The sequence below is a fragment of the Caretta caretta genome, chromosome 2 (genome assembly GCF_965140235.1).
Source record: "Caretta caretta isolate rCarCar2 chromosome 2, rCarCar1.hap1, whole genome shotgun sequence".
In the NCBI taxonomy this organism is placed as follows: Eukaryota; Metazoa; Chordata; order Testudines; family Cheloniidae; genus Caretta; species Caretta caretta.
The window spans coordinates 16022928-16049368 of NC_134207.1; the positions used below are offsets into that span (position 1 = coordinate 16022928).

Sequence of the window (26441 nt, forward strand, 5' to 3'; positions counted from 1 at the left end):
TTGCCAGGTGGAGCCAGAAACAACCAGGGCCAGATTCAATATTTAGGGGTTCCTTTTCAACAATACAACACAGAATTGGCTCAAGCCCCCACCCAGTAACCTGGGAAAATTACACACCAGCCCTGAACCTGTTATTATGCAAGGCACTGAATTTAGCCGTATGGAGTGGAAGTCTATCAACTTCATGTAAAAACTCGTACAGATACAGACAGACATCATCTTCTTTTCCAAATGCAAACACATGGACATCATACCAAAAGGAATGAAGGTAAAAAATCCATTACATCTACATACCACACAGACTATGCTGACAGCTTGTGCCACACGCTCTCAAAGAAACTGTGGAACCACCTGATCAACATCCTCTTCAGCAAACAGGGAAAGATTAAGAATGAGCTCTCAAAACTGGCTACTCTCATAAAAAACCAGCCTTCCACACAAACTTCCTCATGGCCGGACTTTACAAAAACTAGACAAGCCATTTACGCCACTAGCCGTCACCTTCAGCCCCCAACTAAAACCTCTCCAATGCATCATCAAGGATCTACAACCTATCCTGAAGGATGACCCATTGCTCTCACAAATCTTGAGAGACAGGCCAGTCCTTGCCTACAGACAGCCCCCCCAACCTGAAGCAAATACTCACCAGCAACCACACACCACACAACAGAACCACTAACTCAGGAACCTATCCTTGCAACAAAGCCCGTTGCCAACTGTGTCCACATATCTATTCAGGGGACACCATCATAGGGCCTAATCACATCAGCCACACTATCAGAGGCTCGTTCACCTGCACATTCACCAATGTGATATATGCCATCATGTGCCAGCAATGCCCCTCTGCCATGTACATTGGTCAAACTGGACAGTCTCTACGTAAAAGAATAAATGGACACAAATCAGATGTCAGGAATTATAACATTCATAAACCAGTCGGAGAACACTTCAATCTCTCTGGTCACTCGATTTCTGACCTAAAAGTGGCAATTCTTGTTTATTGTTTATTCTTATTGTTTATTCCCCCCCCCCCCCCCCCCCGTTCCTCAGACGTTCTTGTTAACTGCTGGAAATGGCCCACCTTGATTATCACTACAAAAGATTTTCTCCCCCCCGCCCCACTCTCCTGCTGGTAATAGCTCATCTTAAGTGATCACTCTCCTTACAGTGTGCATGATAAACACCCATTTTTTTCATGTTCTGTGTGTATATAAATCTCCTCACTGTATTTTCCACTGAATGCATCCGATGAAGTGAGCTGTAGCTCACGAAAGCTTATGCTCAAATAAATTGGTTAGTCTCTAAGGTGCCACAAGTACTCCTTTTCTTTTTGCGAATACAGACTAACAGGGCTGCTACTCTGAAAGAACTGACAAGAACATCTGAGGAATGGGGCGGAGTCTGTTTTTGAGACTGGGACTGGATGGATCATTACACAAAGTTAAACTATTTCCCCATGTTTATTTCCCCCCCACACACACACACCCCACTGTTCCTCAGAGGTTCTTGTCAACTGCTGGAAATGGCCCACCTTGATTATCACTACAAAAGGTCCCCTCCACCCTTATTATCTTCTGCTGATAATAGCTCACCTTACCTGATCACTCTCCTTACAGTGTGTATGGTAACACCCATTGTTTCATGTTCTTTGTGTATATAAATCTCCCCACTGTATTTTCCACTGAATGCATCCGATGAAGTGAGCTGTAGCTCACGAAAGCTCATGCTCAAATAAATTGGTTAGTCTCTAAGGTGCCACAAGTCCTCCTTTTCTTTTTGCGAATACAGACTAACACAGCTGCTACTCTGAAACATGTAAATACAGTTTGCTCCTGAAGTCTCTCCCCTTCCCAACTAGCTGGCAGGGGAGAGTTCATTCAGATCCTGCCTACACATTTGCTGGAGACGGGCAAATAGCGTTTGGCCGTTAATCTTGCCACTTAACTCATTTTTATTGCTCTTTTCTGAACTCCCTCCTTTTTGTCAATATCTTAATTGTAAAGAGGTGGCCAGGTCTGAATGCATTATTTCAGATGTGGTAGCATCATCACCAGTTTAAGAGACTCCAACCTCCCTGCTCCATGACATGAAATTTCTCTGATACAAACATCAAAATTCCATTGGTCTTTCTTATCACCACATTCCATTGTAAGCCCATGTCTAAATTGCTGCCCAGTAGCATTCCTAGGTAACTTGTCAATATTGCTGCTTCTCAGGTTTCTTTCTCCCTCCCATTGAATGTCTGTGGTTTACAATATTTTACCGCCAAATCTGTTAGCTTGAGCAGGAAACAGTTCTCCATCTGAAGAGTTTACAATCCAAAGAAGAAACCTAGTTCTTGTATAGCCGGTTTTCTCAGTAGATCTAAAAACACTTTTATAAAGGAGATTATCGCCATTTTACAGACAGGGGATGGGAAAGCACAGGGTACAGTAATTGGGTTTAAAGAGTTTGTGTGCCCTAGAGGCATTCACTGTGTTCTGTGTTTCAGAAGCTGGCTAGACCAGGAGTGTGAATATGAACAAGGCTTAGCATGCTGCATCTGCTTAATGATTATGGTTATGTGATCCCCACTGGACTGTGTGGTATCTTCAAACTATTTTTGTTGTGTAAAGGGAAAAAGACACAACAGCAGGATAGACCAATGATGGAAGAGAGGATGTTTTATCATCCCCATTTACACATGGGGACCTGAGGCAGAGAGACCATAAGTCCTGATTTTCAGAGATACTGAGTGCCCACAACTCCAGCTGGTGTGAATGGGGCTGGCAGGTGCCTAGCACTCTGAAAATCAAGTCCCAAGTGATTTGCCCAGGGTTACAGGGAAATTTTTGGAAGAACCTGGTATTGAATCCACCCCGATCTTCTGTGTCCCAGTCCAGTGTCTTAAACACCAGATCATAAATGTAAATTGCAGGACAGAAGTTATTGTATTCTGTGACAGTGTGATGCTAAAGGGTCCTTATGTAAAAGTCACATAGCAGCACCGTTTTAAATAGTTCTGCAAATTCTACAATAAAGCTACAAACAGGTGTTTTCGTGTAACAAATTATTTGGCCACGAGAGGGTGCTACATTTCTATTCTTAATAGTTTGCCTCCTACCCTCTCAGGTACATGCCACTGTCCCATGCCAGCACAGAATTATAGGAATGTAGAGCTAGAAGGAAGCTAGAGAGGCCATTTAGTCCAGCCTCCCTCTGTCTCTGAGGCAGGACCAAGTAAACGTAAACCATCCCTGATAGATGTTCTTAAAAATAGTGATGGGGATCCCACAACCTGCCTAGGTAACCTCGTCCAGTGCTGAATTATCCTTCAAGTTGGAGAGTTTTCCCTAATACCTAACCTAAATGTCCCTTGCTGCCGATTAAGCTGATTACGTCTTGTCCTACCCCCAGTGGACATGGAGCATGCAGCCAACCTGCATCACCATGCTGCAGGAGCCAGGTGACCACACAATGGACGGGGTAGGTATGCTGTGGGAGTGGGCCAGGAGAAGTCCTGTAGAATTTAAAAGAGAGAAAGGTTCTATAGGAATTACCCTAAAATGTACAGAATGCAATAGACCTTCCTACAGGTGCTTTGAATTAAGCGAGAATTCTCTCCTCATTCTAGAATTTCACATGCTGGTTTAAAAATCCCAAGATGGTTCCCATCCTCCATTTTATTCTATTGGCCTTTCCCTGGAGTGCTGACTCAACCACTGAAAGCCACGGGAGTCATTCCTCCTTCCAGCCGGATCTTATACGGACTCAGAGTGTGTATCTGGCCCCAGATTCATACTAAATGCCATGCTTCCAGTGCTAACGCTGTCAGAGCCCAGTGTGAATGAACGAGAGGAGGCATCAGAGACCCCTGCACTGGGCTGTAAGTTTGGTTCTAATTGGTTGTTGGCTTATTATTAATTAATTGCATAATGCCAGCAGTGCATGGAGCGCTGTTCAAACTCTCAGCATTATTTCCTTCCCATTAGCAACCTCCTGGCCTTGTTCAGCAAGGACATTCCCAAATTCATTCCAATCGTGACTCAAGCCTTTTTTGTATCATACAGTTGCATTATCTCCTTGTGTGGAAGGCAACATGGTCTTTTGTTTTAGCAGAGCTGTAAAATAGCCATAATATTGTCCTGCCTATGTTAAGACTTTAGAGATTCTTGGATAAATGGTGCCCTGTAAATGCAAACTGTTACATTATACTATAATTTAATTAACTCACCATTTGTCTGTCAAAGTCCTTGCACGTGATTATGTCTCATGAGTCAGAGTTTAGCATATCTTCTGTAGTGGGAAGGATTCTGTGTCTACCATAATGGGGTCCTGTTCCTTGATGGGGCGCCTAGCTACTACCACCATATAAATATGTAATAACATCACAGTTATGGACCTAAACTGTAACTCAGGTGACCCTTCTACCTCCAAGTTCAGTGTGCTGTTAAGTAAGTCACCTAGAGCTAGGTTGTGATTTGGAATACACAGCTGTTCAGGGGAGTAAGAATTCCATGGGTCCCAGCGGGCAGGAATCTGCAGGCGTTGTGTCGTCACTAACTCCTTCTGCCCCTAGAGAAAGTGGGCAGAGCCTTGCCATGGGTGTGCACGTATTTTAATGGGTGGCTGTAACTCACAACCCCCTGGGGTAAGAGGGAAGCAGGAAAGTAACTGTCCCTCAGAGCACTCTCTGTTACAACAGGGATGGGCAGCGTTGTAAAACCCTTAAAGGGATGCTTCCACCAACCCTTGCTCAGGGCTGGGTCTAAGGGCACAAGCCAGGCCTTCCTTTCGCTCTCTCAATTCCCCTTTGGTAGACTGGGGATGAAAAGTAGAGCTGGTCGACATTTTGAATGAAAAATTTTTTTCCTGTCAAAATTTTGTGCAGAAAAATACCCACTGCTGTTGGAAACCAGGTTTTTGGCAAAAGAGGGATTGTGATGAAAAACATTGCAGGAAACATGTTCAAAACTGGGCCACATTTGAGCCTTTCAAAATGGAAACAACCTTGACCTTTCTCATGACGTTTTAAAAATTTCAACCAGCTCTAACACTGACCTCTCTCCTGGGGGTGCTGTGAGGCGAATCCACTCATGTTTGTGAGGTTCTCAGGTACAACAGAGATAGGGGTCAGATCCATAGCCCTGCCACACACCCCATTGAATCACACTATGCTCCGGTGACCCAAGTATTCTCTGGATGGATAATACTATCGTGACAATCTGGGAAATAGTTATAGGATGTTTTTATGACTATGCTGCAGGCAGACAAAGGTGTGTTTGGCTCCAGTGGGTTACTTGCTACGGAGATAGATCCAAAAGGAGTTGTTATTGGAACCAAGCAGAAAAGGTAAAACCGTGACCCAGATAACAGTACTGGAGGAACTAATGGAAAAGTGTTTACTATAGAATACCCCCTCCCTGTCTGCACGTAGGCTAGAATGGTTCACTCCTCCCCAGGCTAAAGCCTTGGATCAAAGAGAATCTTAAATCTAACAATGCTGGCCTCAAGAAGGGGGCTGCTGTCACATGGAAGCTGACACCCAGACTGATGGATTCAGAGCTCGAGGGAGTACGCTGCAACTCGGACTGGCTAACTGTCCCAACTCTGAGAGGCAAATAAACTGGACCTTCCTGAGCTAGCGGTAGAAAGTAGAGCAGTCGATTAATTGCAGTCAACTCACACGATTAACTCAAAAACATTAATCACAATTAATGCCAACTGAAATTTATTAAATGTTTCTGGATGTTTTTCTACATTTTCAAATATATTGATTTCAGTTACAATACAGAATATCAAGTGTGCAGTGATCACTTTATATTACTATCTTTATTACAAGTATTTGCACTGTAAAAATGATAAACAAAAGAAACAGTATTTCAATTCACCTCTTACAAGTACAGGTTGAACCTCTTTAGTCCAGCACCCTCGGGACCTGACGGGTGCCGAACCAGAGAATATGCCAAACCACAGGAAGTCAATGCAGAGTGCTAACGGGTCTCCACAGATGCAGGAAAGTAGGAGTTCAGGGGGTGCTGAAGCACCCCCAGACTTTGCACCCAGCGTGGTCCCCCGCCCGTGGGCCCCGCTGCCATCCAGGGTCCCAGCCGCCGGCCCCTCACCCGGGGTCCCAGCCGCCGGCCCCAGGTCCTCCCCCTCCCTCCTGGAGCTTGAATGCTGCGAATCAGCTGTTCACGGCACTCCAGAAGCGCTGGGAGGGCGGAGAAGGAGTTGATAAGCACAGGGCCGCCGGCGCACAAGAGGCATGAGGGGAGGGGGGTGGAGGGGGGAGCTTGGCGCTGGTGGTGGATTTTTCCCTGTGAGTGCTCTGGCCCTGGAGTTGGTGCCTATGCCGGACCCCGGATGTTGCCGGACTAGGAAGTGCCGGATTAGAGAGGTTCAGTCTGTACCATAGTGCAATCTCTTTATTGTGAAAGTGAAATTTACAAATGTAGATTTTTTTTTGTTACCTAACTGCACTCAAAACCAAAACAATGTAAAACTTTAGAGCCCACTCAGTCCTACTTCTTGTTCAGCCAATCGTTAAGACAAACAAATTGCCAGCATTGCAAGGTATTTACATGACAGGTATGCTAAACAATCATATGCCCCTTCATGCTTCAGCCACCATTCCAGATGAGATGCTTCAATGCTGATGCCACTTATTAAAAAAATAATACGCTAATTAAATTTGTGACTGAACTCCTTGGGGGAGAATTGTGTGTCTTCTGCTCTGTTTTACCTGCATTCTGCCATATATTGTGTGTTATAGCAGTCTCAGATAATGACCCAGCACATGTTGTTCAATTTAAGAACACTTTCACAATAGATCAGACAAAACGCAAAGAACATACCGATGTGAGATTTCTAAAGATAACTACAGCACTCGACTCAAAGTTTAAGAATCTGAAGTCCCTTCCAAAATTTGAGAGGGACAAAGTGTGGAGCATGTTTTCAGAAGTCTTAAAAGAGCAACATTCCGATGCGGAAACTACAGAATCCGAATCACAGAAAATCAACCTTCTGCTGGTGGCATCTGACTCAGATGATGAAAATGAACGTGCATCAGTCTGCACTGCTTTGGATCGTTATCGAGCAGAACCCATTATCAGCATGGATGCATGTCCTCTGGAAGGGTGGACGAAGTGTGAAGGGACATACGGATCTTTACTGCATCTGTCACGTAAATATCTTGCGATGCCGACTACAGCAGTGCCATGCGAACATCTGTTCTCATTTTCAGGTGACATTGTACATAAGAAGCAGGCAGCATTATCTCCCATAAATGAGCGATTGGCTGAACAAGAAATTGTACTTGTCGGCGCTAAAGTTTTACATTGTTTTATTTTTGAATGACGTTATGTTTTGTGCGTAATTCTCTATTTGTAAGTTGTACTTTCATGATAAAGAGATTGCACTACAGGACTTGTATTAAGTGAATTGAAAAAATAATACTATTTCTTTTGTTTCTTTTTTTACAGGGCAAATATTTGTAATAAAAAATAAATATAAAGTGAGCACTGTGGACTTTGTATTCTGTGTTGTAATTGAAATCAATAGATTTGAAAATGTAGAAAACATCCAAAATATTTAAACAAATGGTATTCTATTTTTGCTTAACAGAGCGATTAATCATGATTAATTTTTTTAATCGCTTGACAGCCCAAGTAGAAATATTAAGTTTATGTAAGGCAGTCTGTGTCTAGCCTGTTCCTTGTGTTAACCCATTTCCCTAAATACTTTCTAGGGACAAATGATGCTTTGCAGGGCTTCAATTCAGCCGGAGCTGTCCAGAGCAGAGCTCTGGTAAATATTTTCAAATGCCTGGGGAGCCCCGGCACCTCCCACAGGGTGGAAGCCCCAAGTCTTGTTCCCCCCACCCCCACAGGGCTAAAGCCCCAAGACCACCTCCCTGCAGCTGAAGCCCGGAGCCCTGCCATTCCACAGGGCATAAGTCACTAGCCCCATCAGACTACAACAGGACAGAAGCCCTCAGCTCCAGTCCCCTGTCCAGCGATTGAAGCCCAGCACCCTAGGGCCTCCTCCTCCTCCCCCCGCTGGGCCCTAGATCTTTTTTAGCACTTTGGGAGAGGCGTGGGGGGCTCCGGAAAATAATCCATGAGAATTTAAGCCCCGATGCTTTTTTTGGAAGCTGTTATTTTGGCGTCACTGCCAATGTTTGCTGTCACAGGCTACCTTAGGAAACTCTGAGTGCCAAAATGGAGTTGGGTCTGTGTCATTAACGCAGCCAGCAACCAGGGGCCTGCAGCCCCGAGATCCAGTCTGAGAGTGGTTGGATTGCATGGTTCTACCCAAAGTGAGGTGCAGGAAGCTAGGCCTCTCTTTCTATATATATATACACATACACACACACACACAGAACATATCCTCTCTGGAATGGCTGCTGTACTCTTGGTTGTATGTTTCTTGCTTTGTGCATTAACATTTTAAAAACATACTTTCTTCCTTTAGTTGTTGTAATTCCGCCTCAGAAACATTAATTCCAGCAACCTGAGCAGGAACAAATACCCTGGACTGCTGGACATGTGGCTGAGGTAATGTTTGTTTGGGCAGGAATTTAAATGGCCTTCACCATGGCAGACTGAGGGGTCCTTTGTGGTGCAGAAAGGCACTCACTGAGTTATAGCAGTAACTGCTTATTGGGTTACTTGGATGGATAGCTTGTGAGTCTTGTGTCTGTTTGCTCTCGATTATGGGACAGCACTCAGATGCTAAATGAGCACCAAGGAAACTGGAAAAAGAAATCAATGCTGTAAATTAACAACCTGACCTCAGTGAAAACAGAAGCTCTGCTAAATTGGAAATGTGGAATTTTTAAGAGGTGTGAACTATTATTTATATTACAAGAGCATCAGGAGTCCTGGACTGATGTCAGAGCTAAATGAGAGGCAGTGTGGCCTCTTAGATAGAGCACTTGATTGGCACTCAGGAGAGCTGGATTTTATTCCTTGCTCTGCCACTGGCCTGCTGGGTGGCCATGGGCAAGTCACTTCACTGCTCCGTGCCTCAGTTTCCCCATCTGTACAATGGGGGTAATGTTATTTTCACTACAGCTTTTTGAAAATTTTCTCACAACTTATTTTTTTAATTTGAAACTAGGGTTTCATTCAAAATAATATTTTTCATGGAAAAGTTTCATTTTCCTTTGTAAAGGGCCCTGCAATCGACTGATGGAAAGAGCGAAGCATTATTTGTATTGTGCTAGGTGGTGTACTTGCCCCAAAGAGCTTACAAGCTGAATAGAACAGTCAGACAAATGGTGGGAGAAAAAGTAATAGCCACGTTCAACAGATGGGCTATTATCTGATACAGCAATAATCAAAACTACCACTGTTTGCTGTTGCCTTAGTGAGGTATTTTGGCCATTTCAGTAGTACATTCTAGTATTTTATTAGCTCAGTAATCTGCACTGCAAAGGTTCTAAAACTCCCCTAGCTCATCAGTGCCTAGAGCAGCATTTCTCCAATGCAGCCACTGTGGCTGCATGCGGCCACCAGGAGCTTTTCTAGCAGCCACAGCCTCCTGGGCAGTAACTGGGGACTGTGCAGGGGAAGCAGCAGACCCTCCTCCAGGGCCTCCAGAAGTGGTTGGGCCCTGCCCCCCGCGGGAGACACAAAAGCTGGAAAAGCAGGCAGCAGGTGTGAGTTCCCCACCTTCTCAGGGACGGTGGGGTCAGGCTTCAGCCCTCGGGTGGCTGGTGGCAGGCTCCAGCCACAGGGCTTCGAGCTCCATTCCCCGGCCGCGAGGTGGTGAGTTCTGGTCCCAAGCTCACTCCCCACTAACACTCCTGGCGCCTGCTGCCTCCCCTCAGTGCTCCATCACCCTTGGCCCCCGCTGTCTCCGTACCCACATCCCCATCCAGGTCTTAATTTGTCCCCGGGCTTGCCAGGGCTGAGTAAGTCTGCTATGAAAAGTAATATTTGTATGTTTGTGTCATAAATATAAAGGGAAGGGTAAACACCTTTAAATCCCTCCTGGCCAGAGACAAAACCCTTTCACCTGTAAAGGGTTAAGAAGCTAGGATAACCTCGCTGGCACCTGACCAAAATGACCAATGAGGTGACAAGATACTTTCAAAGCTGGGGGGAGAGAGAAACAAAGCCTCTCTCTCTCTCTGTCTGGGTGATGCTTTTGCCAGGGACAGAACAGGAATGGAGTCTTAGAACTTAGTAAGTAATCTAGCTAGATATGCGTTAGATTCTGATTTCTTTAAATGGCTGAGAAAATAAGCTGCGCTGAATGGAATGGATATTCCTGTTTTTGTGTCTTTTTGTAACTTAAGGTTTTGCCTAGAGGGATTCTCTATGTTTTGAATCTGATTACCCTGTAAGGTATTTACCATCCTGATTTTACAGAGGTGATTCTTTTACTTTTTCTTCTATTAAAATTCTTCTTTTAAGAACCTGATTGCTTTTTCATTGTTCTTAAGGTCCAAGGGTTTGGGTCTGTGTTCACCTACGCAAATTGGTGAGGATTTTTATCAAACCTTCCCCAGGAAAGGGGGTGTAAAATTTGGGAGGATTTTGGGGGGAAAGACGTTTCTAAACGGGCTCTTTCTCGGTTATATATCTGTTAGATGCTTGGTGGTGGCAGCAATAAAGTCCAAGGGAAAAAGGTAAAATAGTTTGAACCTTGGGGAAGTTTTAACCTAAGCTGGTAAAAATAAGCTTAGGAGGTTTTCATGCAGGTCCCCACTTCTGTACCCTAGAGTTCAGAGTGGGGAAGGAAACTTGACAGTTTGTTAATATCACTTTTCACAGCAGACTGAGTAACCAGCAAGTTTTTTTTAAAAAAAAGCAACCAAAAAAGCAAAAGAAACAACAAGAGAAAAAGACAAGAACATCCAAAGCACCTTATTTGTGTTTCTATTCTGTTTAGGTCCAACAAGGAATAGAGATAACTGTACATTATTTTTATTATTGGGTCTGCCAAAAAAAATCCTAAATAAATAAATTACAATGATTTGGACATGTATATGTGCATATTTATTGGTTTATCCTATTAATTAATTATTTTAGGGAAAATGTCAAAATGGCCACCAGCAAGAGTTGGTGGCCGCATGCTGAGACCACCAAAAAATGTGTTTGTAAGAACCCCTGGTAGAGAGACATTTGTAATCATATGAACAGAATGGTTTTTGATGCATCAGCTTCTAGAACAAAGCTGAAGAAACCTACAGTAACATATCTGAGAGTCAATTCTTATCTGTGTAACTATGCTACACATCAAAGGCCCACATACAGTGCAAAACCCCTCTCAGTGTAGTTGTCCCCATACTGTCAATGCACAGCTGTTTGGTAGTGTAGGTGGGACCCTAACTATGTCCCTGAACAATGGTTACAACTTCCAAGAAACACAAATACTGGAAGCGAAGTCTCAATTCATATACGCCTGTTTTCAAAACAGCCCAGAATAATATACTACGGAAGTACGGCATTCTTATCACTAGAGGGCAATCGTTGGCTAAATATCAACATTTTGAGCACTACTTTTTTGTAACATACTCCTTGATGTGCTCTGTGATTTTTGTGAAGAATGTAGCATTACATGCTCCAATCCAGTCTGGGTGATGATCTCACGCTCCCAAAACACAGACACAAACCGCACTGGAGCAGATTCTTACTGGGCCCTCTTCATTTATTGTTTTCGGTAGAGATGATAGAAATCAGTTGCATGACGCCAACGAAGAAAGAATGTGGTGGGGATGAAGGGTGTGTTCTACTTGTTCTGGTGCTCCTTGGAACAACGTATGGAGATGAGCCAACATAAAACACTGATGTAGGGCCTGAACCTGACAAGGGTCCAACAGTCTCAGTTCCTGTTGACTTTAGGGGATATATAAAACGGCACTGCCCTGAGATGGAATGCAGGTTCACAGAGGTCAAGGGGAAATTTAGGTGGAAGGGGGTGAGGGAGTAATGGAGAGGCTAACGCATCCGATACCAGTAGCTATGAACTAGAGCTCCTTCCCCTACTGAAAGAAAAGGGTGCTGGCTCCTGGCTTGTGGGGAGATGGGTCCAGAGCTAGATAAGGTTCATTAGGTACCTGGGCCTTATGAAGAGCAGAGGGAACTCAGTAGGGGATAGAGTTCAGAGGAGACAGGAGCTTCCTGTGGAGAGAATCCCACAGAGAGCTGGTCAGCCTAAGAGAGGCAGAAGAGAGAAAGGAGAAGCTGGGAGGATCTAGGGAGAGGCCAGAAGCCTGGGAACCAAAGGGAAGCTGTATGAAGCACAGGCTGAGGGAAGGGGCACAAGGGGGATTAGAGGTAGGAAGCAGCCCAGGGAAACAGCAGTATGTCTGAAGAAGCAGACGTAGTTGCTTACTACAAGGTCCCTGGGCCAGAAGCCAGGATGGAGGATGGGCCTGGGATCCCCTACCAGTACTCAGGGGCACACAAGCCCAATGGAAGGAATACTGAGCCCAGGGTGGGGCTGAAGAATGACCCCAAAGGATGGGCCATGGAAAGGCCCAAGGCAGGGGGAGACAAAAGGGTCTTTTGTGTTGGGACCGTTTGTGAACTTTCAAGCTGGACCTTTTTGTTATCCCAGAAGGGGGCTGAAATTCTGTGATTTGGCTGCAGGGCTGAGCCCCAGAAGTGAGCCCTGGTGGTGAGTACACTACTGTACATCCCTCTGTACCTAATCTCTGGGTGATCTCACCCACAGCCCCAAATTAAGCTACCTTGTCTATACTGTCAACTCACAGATCTACCTCTCTACTCCAGAGCTGTCTCCTTGTGTCCAAACTAAAATCTCAGCTCTGTCTCTCTGACATCTTCTCCTGGATGTCTAGCTGTCCACTCCAGTGCAACATGTCTAAAACTGAGCTCCTAATCTTCCCCCCAGAAACCCTCCTCCACTCCCTTTCTCAATCACTGGGGACAACACTATTCCTGCCTGTCACTCAGGCCCATAACCTGGATGTCATCTTCAATTCAGATATCTCTCTAGGCTCCTCACATCCAGGCTACATCTAAATCTTGCAGATTCTTTCTCCATAACGTCCCTAAGATACGGCCTCTCTTACCTATCCATCCATCCAGCTAAAACTCTCATCATCTCACATCTCAATTACTGAAACGTCTTTCTTTCTGGCCTCAACAAATGCCGTCTTGCTCAGCTCAGACCCATTGAGAATACAGCCGCAAAGATTATTTCCCCAGTCTATCATTGTAACCATGTCATCCCGTCTCTGCATTTCTCCACTAGCTTCCCTTTCCCAGTTGCACCAAACCTAGTCCACTTGTCTTCACTTTCAAGGCCCTTTACAGTCTAGTCCCATCCTACCTATCATCCCTCGTTCGCTATTGAGATGTTGACTGTGACCATCGATCAGCCAATGCTACCAGCCTCCATCTTCCACTAGTAAAATTGTCAGACAACCGCCTTTGTGCGTTTTCCTGCGATGCCGTTTATTTTTGGGAGGAGCTCCCCATAAAATTTGCAAAGCTACCGGGTGATCCTCCTCCAAAACCATCCTCAAAACTCTCCTTTGACCTGATGCCTAAAAAAAACTAAACAACATTTAGGCTGCTGTTGTGCTGAGACCACAGCCAATCATGGGGTTTGTTTCTGCTTGTACAGCGCCTAGCACAATGGGGTCCTGGTCCATGACTAGGGGTTCTTGGTGCTACAGTGATCCAAATAATAAATAATATTAGTAAGAAATCTTAGGGTAAACCAGATCTGGATCAACACATGGCCTCCCTGGCTCATCTTTAATGCCAGCCCTGATATCTCCATCCACTGACCTGCTCAGGTCACAGGTCTCTTGACTGGTACTTGCTGGCAGGGGGCATGTGATAAGCTGGAGAGTCATGGACTGAATTTAGTTGTTCATGCATCCATCTGGTTGTTTGCATGAGGTGGGACTACTGGGTGGGCACAGCAGCTCTCTGTGAGTAGAATGGCTTTGGCAAGCTGACTGTGATTGCAGAGTTGGGAATGGAAGGCACAGAGATTTTCTGAAACCCACCAGTAAAGAGTTCCTAGCATTCAGCTGTTTACAGAGTGACTGTATTTTACAGGAAGGGTGAACATGTTAATACACTGAGGGTTTGCACCAAGCTTGGTACAGAACAGCTTAGCATGCAGACCATGTTACACTGTTACTTTGGGCCAGATCCTCAGCTGGCGTAGCTGGCATAACTCCATTGAAGTTGCATCAGTTTACTCCAGTCAAGGATCTGGCCCATAAATTCAGGCACAGAAGTAGGGGCTATTTTAACATCAGCTGATTTCTGCCCCCTCTTTAATTTAACTTCCTGGATACAATAGCATTTGTAGAAATACCAGCGCCCTTGTTCTCCTCCCCGTGAAGGGATCCACACCCTCCCGTTACATCTTTTCCCTGTTTAGATTGCGAGCTCTTTGTGGCAGGGCCTGTATTTCGGTACATCTATCCTTACAGTGTCATGCATAGCACAGACATTGCACATCCAGCGAGCATGGGTATAAATAGCAGTGAGGTACATGGGAGCAGAGCAGAATGCCTTACATGGCTGAACCATAGGAGCCAACTTCTGCTTGCGCCGGTGGGTGCTCAACCCCCCTCTGCCCCTGGCCCCGCCCTGACTCCACCTCTGCCCAGCCCCCATTCCAACCCCTTCCCCAAAGTCCCCACCCCAACTCCACCCCCTCCCTGCCCCTATTCCAAGTCCTTTCCCAAATCCCCGCCCCAGCCCTGCCTCTTCCCCTGAGCGCGCCATGTTCCCGGTCCTCCCTCCTGGAGCTTGCTATAGCTGTTTGGCGGCGGCCAGCGCTGGGCGGTAGGCAGAGGAGCGGAGACGCGAATCGCTCAGGGAGGAGACGGAGCGGAGATGAGGTAGAGCGGCGGGGAGGGGAGCCTGGCTGCCGGTGGCCGCAGAGCACCCACTAATTTTTCCCCCTGGGTGCTCCAGCCCTGGAGCACTCATGGAGTCGGCGCCTATGGTCTGAACCCCTCAGGGTATATACCCTACACTGCTCTCTAAGTGCCCAAGCAGTGCCTCCCCATCTACACTGATATTTTTAGCAGTCTAGCGTCCCACTGCCAGCGTTTTTGCCCGCTGCCAGAGCCTTTCCCCGAGGTGAATAGCTACATGGGCAGTGCCTGTACGCTGCAGGCCGCCCTAAGGATAGAGGTAGCCTCTTATTTGATGTCTGTACAGTGCCTAGCACAGGGGCACCCTGACCTCTGAATGCTTCTGGAGCAATGTTAATAATAATACAGTAATTACAGTAAAGCCCAGCAAAAGTGTAAAAACAACAAGGTGGCCCAGAGGCAGATCTGTCAAACCATAGCACTGTCCCTGGGCTGCGCTTGGAGAGGTGTCCAGCACCCTGCTCCAGGCAGGAGGCTGACGGCACAGCCCTGTGCTCCAGCCCTAGGACAGCAGTGGTCACCAGAACATTCAGAGAAGACTCAAATATATTCACTGTTACTATTTCTATGGTAGTAGCACCACAGAGCTAGTCACGGGCCACGACCCCATTGGGCTAGGTGTTGAACAAACACAGAATAAAAAGATGGTCCCTGCTCTCAGCTTACTTTACTCAGCGGTTCGCAAACTATGGGGCGGGCCTCCCAAGGCAGGCGCAGGAATGTGTCAATGGAGGCCCAAGCTGTACGCTTTTTAAGAGCTCCGACTGTCAGCCCCTGGCAGCTGGGGCTTGTGCAGAAGGGCTGTGCGTGGGGAGGGGAGGGGAAGGGGTAAAGGGGACAGCCAGAACCCCCACCCCCTTCCCGTCACCTGCAGCTGGCTGCCAGATCCCACCCCCCAGCCACTGGGGGCTGACTGCCGGATCCGGCCCCTTCCCCACCACCCAGAGCTGACAACCCAAGCTCAGGACCTTTTCCCCTCCCCCAATCCCTCCAGAGGGCAGCTCGGGATCTTCTCACCCCATCCCCCACCCCAGTCCTTCACTGGGAGGCAGCCTGGCTCAGGTTCCCCTCCCCACCCCCAATTCCTCCAGGAGGTAGCTTGGGTTCTTCTCCCCTCATCTCAATACCTCAGCAGGAGGTGGCAGCAGGGATCCAGCTGTCAGGCCTGGGGTTGCAGCGCAGACATACGGGTGGCAATGGGGCACTAAATCTGCTGCGAAAAGTGATATTGACTAATATCATCACTTTTCACATTGCCAACCCGACCTCTGCGCTGCTGCTGGAACGGCACTGCCCACAGAGCTGGGCACCTCGCCAGCAGCCGCTGCTCGCCTTGCAGGGGGCACAAAGGAGTACAGACACAAAGAAGGGAGGTGCAATGAAATGAGTTTGAGGATCAACCTTGTACCCTTAGCTGTGTTACTAATAGGACGGGTTGGAAGAGGTAAAAAATGTTATGGAAAATTTTTTAAAAAACTGTAAATTTCCCACTAAAAAAATTAGGTTTCTCATTTTTCCCTTGTTCTTTCCTTTTATTCCTCTCAAAAATTTGCCACTGGGTAAAAAAAAAAAAAAAGAGGGGGGATTTCAGAAACCAACTTTTGGGGGGGGATTTTTTTTCTTGCAAAAATCATTGTTTAAAACAGGGGTGAGCAAACTTTTTGGCCCGAGGGCCACATCGGGGTGTGAAACTGTATGGAGGGCCGGGTAGGGAAGGCTATTCCCTCCAAACAGCCTGGCCCCTGCCCCCCTTTCTGACCCCTCCCACCTCCTGCACCCTGACTGCCCCCCTCAGAACCTGCCACCCATCCAACCCCCCCCCCCCGCTCCTTGTCCCCTGACTGCCCTCTCCTGGGACCCCCACCACTAACCGCCCCCCGGGACCCCACCTGCTATCTAACACCTCCTGATCCCCATCCCCTGCCCCCCCTGAACCTCTGCCCTATCCAACCGACCCCTGTTCCCTGTCCCCTGACTGTCCACCCCCCCAGAATCTCCACCCCATCCAAGCTCCCCCTGCTCCCTATCCCCGACAGCCCCCCGGGATCCCCTGCCCCTTATCCAACCCCCCGGCACCGTGGCTGCAGGGGAGGAGGAAAAGCGTGGGAGGGGCCCGGGGCTAGTCTCCCGGGCCGGGAGCTCAGGGGCCGGGCAGGACCATCCCGCGAGCCGGACGTGGCTCGCGAGCCATAGTTTGCCCCCCTCTGGTTTAAAACAAAGCGGGTTTCTATTGGAAAAGCTATACAAGTGAAGCGTTTGCATTAGCAGAACAGGTTTTAAGCATGGCTTAAACAGGATCCAGGCAGACATAACTTTTCAGTCCTATTTAGATCATTTCATAACCACATCTGCAAAATGTATTCCAGACCAGACTGTCCTACAACCATGGTTATAGACTCTTAGGCCTGGTCTACCCTGACGAGGCAAGAGGGCTTTCAATAAGACCCTGATCCAGCAAACAGTTGCCCACTTGAGTAATTGTATTCGTATGAGTAGTTTGGCTGAATTCAAACTAAAGTTGTTCACAGGATCAGGTCCTACGTTGGCATGTATTTAGGACATGACCCAAAGCCCGCTGAATTCAATGGAAGTCTATTCATTCACTGGCTTTGGATCAGGTCCCTATGAGCCTGAGTCCAAATGTCTACACTGCAATAAAAGACACCTGGCTGTCCTGGGTCAGCTGAGTCGGCTTGGGCTGCAGTACTGTAAGATTGCACTGTAGACATTCGGGCTTGTGCCGCAGTCCAGGCTCTGAGACCCCACAATGGGGGAAGGGTCTCCGAGTCCGGGTTCCAGCCTGATCCGGAATGTCTAACACTGCAATTTTTAGCCCTACAGCCCGAGCCAGCTAACCTAGGCTCTGAGGCTCGGTGCCGCGGGTTTTTGTTGCAGTGTAGATGTACCCTCGAGGCCTCAGACCAGATCTGTACTCCTGAAATGCAGGAAAGTTCAGATGTGAATGTTTGGTGTTCATGTTTAAGATTATTTGCTTACTAGTTTCCTCTCTGGAATACATCAGGCCTTGGCCAACTATTGACAGACTTGGCTTGGCAGACATGTTTTGCATTCTCCTCTTGCACTTTAACAGGAAAAATATGAAAGCAAAGGCCTTGTGTGTCTGCTTCATGGCTGGAGAACAGAAGTCTGGCAGAACTAATGAATATGAAAAATAATTCAGAAAAAGAAGAAGCTACAGTGACCACAGTGACCATCAAAAACAAATCAGAGTCCACAGCCACAGGCTAATAAGGCAGCTGATAAAATTTGGTTTAAACGATTAGTTAAGGATAAGAGTTTGGATACAAATTATCAAAGAAATTAAATATCATCACAGGGATCTTACTTTTTCTCTTCCACAGAAGTGATTATTTCCTTCAAACAGGCTTCTGTTCTTTTAGAAACACATCTGTAACAGGACAGATCTCATGATAAGTATATACTGCTCCCACTTTCCACTTCTCCTCCCTGTTTTTCTCCCTAACGCCATCAACAAAAGAATCCATATTAGTCACATGAAGATTTGAAGATACTCTAATGCAGGGATCAGCAACCTTTGGCACATGGCCCGTCAGGGAAATCCTCTGTCAAGCCGGGCTGCTTTGTTTACCTGCAGTGTCCGCAGGTTCAGCCAATCGCAGCTCTCACTGGCCACTGTCCGCCGTTCCAGGCCATTGGGGGCTGTGGGAAGCAGCGTGGGCCATGGGAGCTGCAATCAGCTGAACCTGCGGACGTTGCAGGTAAACAAACCGTCCCAGCCCACCAGCGGATTTCCCTGACGGGCCGCGTTCCAAAGGTTGCCGATCCCTGGGCTAATGTAAGACTGAGCATAATGCAGGCAGAGAGAAATTCTTGATTCTTCATCTGGTCAACCACTCAGTATGACTTTCAAACACCACTGACCTTGGCTAGATTTGAGCCAGTGAACTGAAAGCTAAAATGCCCCATCCTCCATTCCCAGTCCCTTGAACCATCCTGTTGCCTCCAGGAGGGCTTTCAGTCATCACTTTGTTATTGATTTATGTCATCTACGGTACTTGTTGTTCCAGAGAATACAGCTGCAATTAGAGCAGTGTTAACAATATGACCTGAAACCTCTTGCGCAGGTACTTGTTAGAGGATGCAAAGCTGCCACATGGGAAGAGGCACTGAATAGTCAGAGGACCAAAATGGCAGTTCCCAGCTTGTTGTTGTTGCACCTGTAACCCTTCTGCCCGTCAGAGTTGGCAGCAACAAGGGCCGGGTTCAGTATCTAGGGGTTCCATTCCAATAACACAATGCAAAACCGGCTCGAGCCCCCACCCAGTGACCTGGGACAAATATATACCACCCCCGCTGGGCACCTCCAAGAGGCAATACTTCCCCTCTTGCAAGCACAGAGTCTGAATGTACCAAAAGCCTTTTAATAACAGAGAGAAACAATGTGGCATTATGTTGGGGGAACACCACCAACAGGATTCATAGCACAACCCACGAGCAAAAACCCATCCCATCCCAAGCAAATTGGGCCATGTCCCAAAAGTCCAACAACCCCAAAGTCTCTCTGTCCTTGGTCAGTGCCGCCCCAGAGTTCAAAAATTTATCTGCAGAGTTTTACCTCCCAACCTGGGTGGAGGTAGGAGGGTTAAGGGGCACCTTACGTGGTTTGAAGCCGATTGCCCCAACTCTCCATGGGGCTCTGCTCCGCTCTACCAGCCATCCCACAAATCACTCTGCTATGCCAGCCCTCCCCGATGAGCCACTCCAGCCATCCCGCAAACTGCTCTGCTCCACCAGCTGTCCCATGCTTTTCCCCACTACTTAACACAACACTCAGCAATTTCAGCTCTTTTGTGATTTCACCTTGTAATAGGGGAGCCTCAGTGCTGGTACACCATTAGCCCCAAGTGAATTCAGCTCAGCAGCCTGTAACTAGACTCTCAATAGAATCAAAATTAGCTCTGACGTGCCACAGTGGAGAGAGACAGAGATGCAACTAGCATGTAGCACCCTCACCAGGGGCTCATTACCCCCAGGTATTAATACCTGTCCACAACCTCTCTCAATTAACTGAGATTTTGGAACCCATGTCCCTTGCCTAGTGAGTGTTACTTAGTTGATGGCGAGTCCCTCCATCATAACAAAAGGCCAAGTACAGTTCCACTGTCCTTGATTCACATAATCAGGATAATAACAATTTATTATTCCTGCCCCAATAACAGAGAAACAGGGGATCCCACAGCAGCCAAAGTGACCATTTGGGCAGCTATGGACTCATGCTAGGCAGGGTGGGTGTGCCTATGCAAATGAGATCAACCCCTGAAGTTCTTTTCCACAACTTGCCACAACTCACCACCAGATGTCAGGGTGAAGCTCATCCTGACTCTGCTTACGCACCTTTACCCTCCCCCTTGTGAAGGATTTGTGGACAGGCAGCCCTCCCTTTGTTCCCTCCCTCCACATGCCCCGGCACAGTTCCTGTTCTCTCCTTTTCTTCTCATCCACCCAAAATGGGGATGACTACAGGTCACATGGCATCTCTAATAAGCCCTCTATAGCAAAGCAAAAGGAGGGGAGAGTGAGAACTGTTCCTAGATGATAATTATATACCAGTGGGACAAGAGCGAGTGTAATTAGGATACAACCCGCACCAATACACAGTGATGACACTTGTATTATAATAGTACTGATAGGCACTGATTAATTGGTGTGCACTACTGCTGTCTACGGGATGGAATCACAAAGCTCAGCTGAGTGGCACAGACTCTACTGCTCACAGCTGAACAAGGTTTTCCTGTAGCTCAAAAGGCAGCAGAGGACCATTGGTTGAACAGGAGACTACCTGCTCTCACCGCTGTTGCTCTGGAGGTCCAAGTGGCCACTTTGTGCAGCACAGCGACAACCACTAAGTCCCAGGAGGCTGCAGATTTGTAAGAATAATGATTAAGAATACACCATCCCTGGCTCTAGAGTAGCCTACTTCCCTCCAGTTCTCCTAGGAGGGCAACTGCACACCTAGGCAGACCTGCACGTATTAAGATTTGTAGACGCACGGTACCTATTTATGCCTGTGTGTAATTGATATTATGTTCCAATTCCCAAGCTCCACCCTCCTATACAATTAATTAAGATACAAGTTTACTCTGATTTATTTTCCCCTGTCTGAGCTGTCCTGAGAGCAGGCAGGAAATTAAACAGGACATTACTCTTAATGGATTCCAATTGTATTTTTTCTTTCCCTGATGTCAGCCCTGCCACACAGGGGAAAAGAAAGGAACTGGTGTGCATCAGAGTCTCTTTTCTGGCATAGAGCGCACAGGCAAGCAACCGGGTACCCTGCCAATTCTTAGTTATTATTCAGGACACAAGTTGGGCTTCATTTGGGATTTTAAAAAAATATCTGCAGTGAAATCGTGGAGGATAAAATTAAAGCAGAATGTACTACAGGCAAACCGGCCGGCAGAGCATGGGCACATCAGTGACTGAATGTTCCTCCTTCACTGTCGGCTGAGAGGAATGAATAAGGGACAAGACTGAGAGGTTTGGGGGGGAGGGGAGTCTTTGTTTTGGGATTGTTTTGTTTTTAATCTAGTTAAATTTCAGTTCAGATACTGGCATAAACTGAATAAAAAGCCGTTGGATCCTTTCAAACTCTGCCACATACCAACCTCCACCCATACGCCACTCATAGTAAATTACCCAGAGGTTACACTATGACCCTGTGTGAGCTGCTGAGCTCCTCCGGCTTTTCTGTCTCTCATTGGGTCTCAGGTGCCACATTTGGCAACACTTAGTTCCCACTGGCAGAGCTTGGATGCCCTACTGGGTCCTTGGGTTTGGTTCCACCTTGGTGGGACTCAGATACTCTGCTGGGGTCTTCAGACTTAGCTCTCCCTGAGTGTGGCTTGGAGGTTCCACTGGACTCTGTGGGCTTGGTTCCTTGCTGGTGGATCCCACTCAGGTGGTACAGAACTTTATAATATGAGGGCTTTCATCCTCATTTTTATGTTTTGATCAACTATGAAATAATCATCCCTGTTGCAGCTTGCAGGGTCATCATTAGACTCCTGAGTTAACACTCCACTGCAGGGTCGGAGCCAGTTAACACTCCACGTGGGCAACCGCCCAGGGTGCCGTGGTCAGGGGGGTGCCGTGGTCAAGAGGATGCAGAAGGGCCGTGCCCACCCAGGAGGCAGGGGAGAGAATAAAGGGGGCTGCAGTGCGGGAGCCAGGCACTCAAACGTGTCCCCTCTCTGCCCTCCCAGCAGCATGACACCTGCAGTGCCACCGTCGCTCCACCTACTAAGCGGCCACCCGCTGCTCAGGAACAGTACTGAAAGGGCATCAAAGAAAGTTCACCCAAGGCGCCATTTTCCCTAAGGCCGGCCCTGCCCCACTCATATGAATATCAGGCTTCAGAGCTACTGCATTAGGGTGACTGCAGAAACAGGCAGACATTGCTGCATTCCCATTTGTAAAGGTTTTCTTCACAACCATAATAACAAGAGGCAATTTTTTTTTAAATTATAGCTGAGAAAGTGGAACATAATAGGGCATTTGTTCGGGGGGGGGAAGGACCCTTTCATGAGACAGTCCTATTTAACCTTTAATGATAGAGATTATTACAAGGGTTTTTTCATCACTTATTTCATGCAGATGGTAATCAAAAATGCTCTGAGTTAAGTCATGTTATAGATTGAAATAATGAGTACCAGCAGGAGAGAGAAATTAAGAATTATAAGGAAGGGAGTTTTGGAGGAGATTCAGAAATAGATGGTGGGGTGCAGAGAAACTTGTGGCTGTTCCAGATGGAAGGAGCTTCATAGAAGGCTTTTGTGCTAGTGATGGTGAGTTTGAGACAGAGAAGAGGCCAATATGTGGTGAGCAGATAGAGAAGTCCCGGAAGATTGGAAAACGGCTAATGTAGTGCCCATCTTTAAAAAAGGGAAGAAGGATGATCCTGGGAACTACAGGCCGGTCAGCCTCACCTCAGTCCCCGGAAAAATCATGGAGCATGTCCTCAAGGAATCAATTCTGAAGCATTTAGACGAGAGGAAAGTGATCAGGAACAGTCAGCATGGATTCACCAAGGGAAAGTCATGCCTGACTAATCTAATTGCCTTCTATGATGAGATAACTGGTTCTGTGGATGAAGGAAAAGCAGTGGACGTGTTATTCCTCGACTTTAGCAAAGCTTTTGACACGGTCTCCCACTGTATTCTTGTCAGCAAGTTAAAGAAGTATGGGCTGGATGGATGCACTATAAGGTGGGTAGAAAGTTGGCTAGATTGTCGGGCTCTAGCTGGTATCTAGCAGAGTGCCCCAAGGGTCGGTCCTGGGGCCGGTTTTGTTCAATATCTTCATTAATGATCTGGAGGATGGTGTGGATTGCACCCTCAGCAAGTTTGCGGATGACACTAAACTGGGAGGAGTGGTAGATACGCTGGAGGGTACTAATAGGATACAGAGGGACCTAGACACATTGGAGGATTGGGCCAAAAGAAGTTCAACAAGGAAGTTCAACAAGGATGAAGTTCAACAAGGACAAGTGCAGAGTCCTGCACTTAGGACGGAAGAATCCAATGCACCACTACAGACTAGGGACCAAATGGCTAGGCAGCAGTTCTGCAGAGAAGGACCTAGGGGTGACAGTGGACGAGAAGCTGGATATGAGTCAACAGTGTGCCGTTGTTGCCAAGAAGGCCAATGGCATTTTGGGCTGTATAAGTAGGGGCATTGCCAGCAGATCGAGGGACGTGATCGTTCCCCTCTATTCGACACTGGTGAGGCCTCATCAGGAGTACTGTGTCCAGTTTTGGGCCCCACACTACAAGAAGGATGTGGAGAAATTGGAGAGAGTCCAGCAAAGGGCAACAAAAATGATTAGGGGACTGGAACACATGACTTAAGAGGAGAGGCTGAGGGAACTGGGGATGTTTAGTCTACGGAAGAGAAGAATGAGGGGGGGATTTGATAGCTGCTTTTAACTACCTGAAAGGTGGATCCAAAGAGGATGGATCTAGACTACTCTCAGTGATAGCAGATGACAGGACAAGGAGTAATGGTCTCAAGTTGCAGTGCGGGAGGTTTAGGTTGGATATTAGGAAAAACTTTTTCACTAGGAGGGTGGTGAAACACTGGAATGCGTTACCTAGGGAGGTGGTGGAATCCCCTTCCTTAGAAGTTTTTAAGGTCAGGCTTGACAAAGCCCTGGCTGGGATGATTTAGTTGGGCTTGGTCCTGCTTTGGGCAGGGGGTTGGACTAGATGGCCTCCAGAGGTCCCTTCCAATTCTGTTATTCTATGATTCTATGATTCTAGAAGGGGAAAGAGGCAGAAACTGAGGAGGATCCTGATTCTCTGTTGCCTTGCAGCTCATGTAGTCTTTTTCTCCAGCACAAAGTGCTAGTCAATGAGAACTTCATACCTGGTGACTGCATCAGGTCCAAGCAGAGATTCAGCCCAATCGTCTGAAGTAAGGTGGAGGGTTTTAAAGGTAAAAGCAGGAACATTTGGAATTGGACCCAAGAAGAGGTGGGGAGCTAATGGAGTTTCTCCAGAGGCTTGGGGTGAGAGAGCTGTAGTACTTGGTCCCCGTCAGAAAGGAGGCAGCAGCACTGGACACGCACTGGAGTCTGGGAGGGGAAGAGCATTGCAGCAGTCTAGGGTTGAGGAGGAGAAGGCACAGCTGAGGCTTTCAGCAGGGATGGTGCTGAGTCAGAGGTGTATATGGCCAGCCAGTGTTGTCGTGGTGGCTGTCTGAAGGTTTGGCATGCACCGGCCTATGGAAGGAGAAGGACGGCCCATGATTCAGGAAGATGCAAAGGTTACAGAGTGGAGAGGAAGGGAGGAGATGGACTTGTGTTTCAGAAGGCTTCTCTGAGAAAAGCCAGAGATTGGCTCGGTCACCAGGAGCAAAGGGGCTGGATGGGGAGGAGCTATGGTAGATGTTGGAAGTGGAGGAATGTCAGCATGAAGGAGCCTGTGAGAAGACAGAGTAAGAACAGATGGAAGCGCAGAGGGCAAGACCTGCATCTTATAGGCAGAACCCTGCATATTTGACAGCAGGCTCCTGGATTCTGTGGCATTCTCTTTGCCTTGTCTGCATCCCCTGTCTTTCTCTTTGCCCTCTCCTGATTCTTCCATCAATTTCAAATCCTATTTTTTCATGTCTCTCCCAGCCTCTCCACGGGCCTCTTCTTGTCCCCTGCTCCCCAGCACCATGCCTCTTTGAGCCTTCACCTCCTCTCTACACAGTCTGTATGCCTCTCTCTCCCTACCCTAATTCCCCACCCGTAGCCTGGTCTTCTCTGCTGGGTGGCTGCTGCTGTGCTCTATAATGAACAAGAGTCTTTCTCTTTCTCCAGGCCTTCCTTTGCACTGGCTCTTGAGCCGTCTTGCACTCCTCTGCCCTTTGGTCCCACCTGCCTTCTTGTGGCCTGCAGGACAGCTGGTAGGAGAGACTCCAAGTTCCTCTATAGGAGGGACAGGTGAAGTGAAACAGAGCAGGTACAGGTTTTGAAAAGGGCAGGTGTCCCATACTGGCCCTCCTGGAACAATTTAAGTCCTAAAACAAATATCCTGCATCAACTCATTATCTCTGCTGGCAAGAAAATAACCCTCAGCTTGACTCCTAATTCCTGGCTTCTCCTTTTCTTGCTGTCGGTCTTGGTTTCACTGTAAATCTCATTTCGCTTTTGTCTGTTAGATTTCTTCTTATTAAAGTATAAAAAGAAAGGTTTGAAATAACTCTCTTTGCCTCCTACAATCCCAATCAGGTGGCAGACTCACTGCCTGGCAACCAAGTAATTTCTGTCACCTTCAGTTACTTTTATTGGAGATGCAGTTGTTGCTGTTGTATGATGACCTTGGGAGCACAGAGCTTTGTGGCTGTCAGCAGGGGGAAAGCTTGGCACTGTCTTCTCAAAACCACAGGTCCCTCCCACTTACTCTCAAAGAGAATCCCCTGTCTCTGCAGCAGTAGTCAAGTTCATAGTGTTGTTGTGCTCGCCACTCAACTGCGACAAGATTACACACATTGAAGCAAATCGGATATTCCCATCAGCAGAGGGCAGTGTTGCTCTCAGTCTTCCCTACCTACTCACAAGCATACAGTAAATTGTCCTGAGATGAGACATTTGTTATTCAACTTTGGGACATTTTGGCACAGATCTATGTTTTTTACTCCTGCTAAACTATGTTAAATGTTGAGCTATGTTAAGGCCTGTTATGGTTACAAAAGCTTATGGGTTAGTTAATCATTACCTCAGATGTTTATCACCTGCACCTTTAACTATTTATTCCTTCTTTGCAGTACACACTGTTTTCATTATCTTTTAATAAGTAACTAATTTGAATGAGAATAAATACACCTGTTCTCGCAATACTCCAGGCACTTGCATTTCCCTTCACTGAACATTTTGACTATAAGTTGTTTTTAAACTTGTTTTCTGAAAGATCAAACACGCAAATTCTCCTGTTCAGTGATATGTATAAATGCAAACCTGGGTGTTTCCAGAAAATGAGATGAATCATTATTGTGGGGACAGAAAAGACCACTAGAAAAGGTCAGCCTGGCACTCCTTATTGCAATACTT

General features: G+C 47.1%; 1 protein-coding gene across 5 annotated transcripts in view; it reads left to right on the forward strand.

Annotated features, from left to right (window-relative positions):
• Positions 1 to 26441, forward strand: part of ST3GAL1 (ST3 beta-galactoside alpha-2,3-sialyltransferase 1) — a 231355-nt gene that overhangs the window by 148661 nt on the left and 56253 nt on the right. The window contains exons 7-8 of one of the 5 annotated variants that reach the window (XR_012666868.1): positions 3397 to 3465; positions 3614 to 4208. The exons of 2 other annotated variants lie outside the window; for them this stretch is intronic. The gene's annotated coding sequence lies outside the window, so the exon portion shown is untranslated. Of the gene's footprint in view, positions 1 to 7; positions 1036 to 3396; positions 3466 to 3613; positions 4209 to 26441 lie in introns of those variants that run through there. 2 more of the 5 variants (XR_007355430.2, XR_007355431.2) reach the window with 2 other exon arrangements.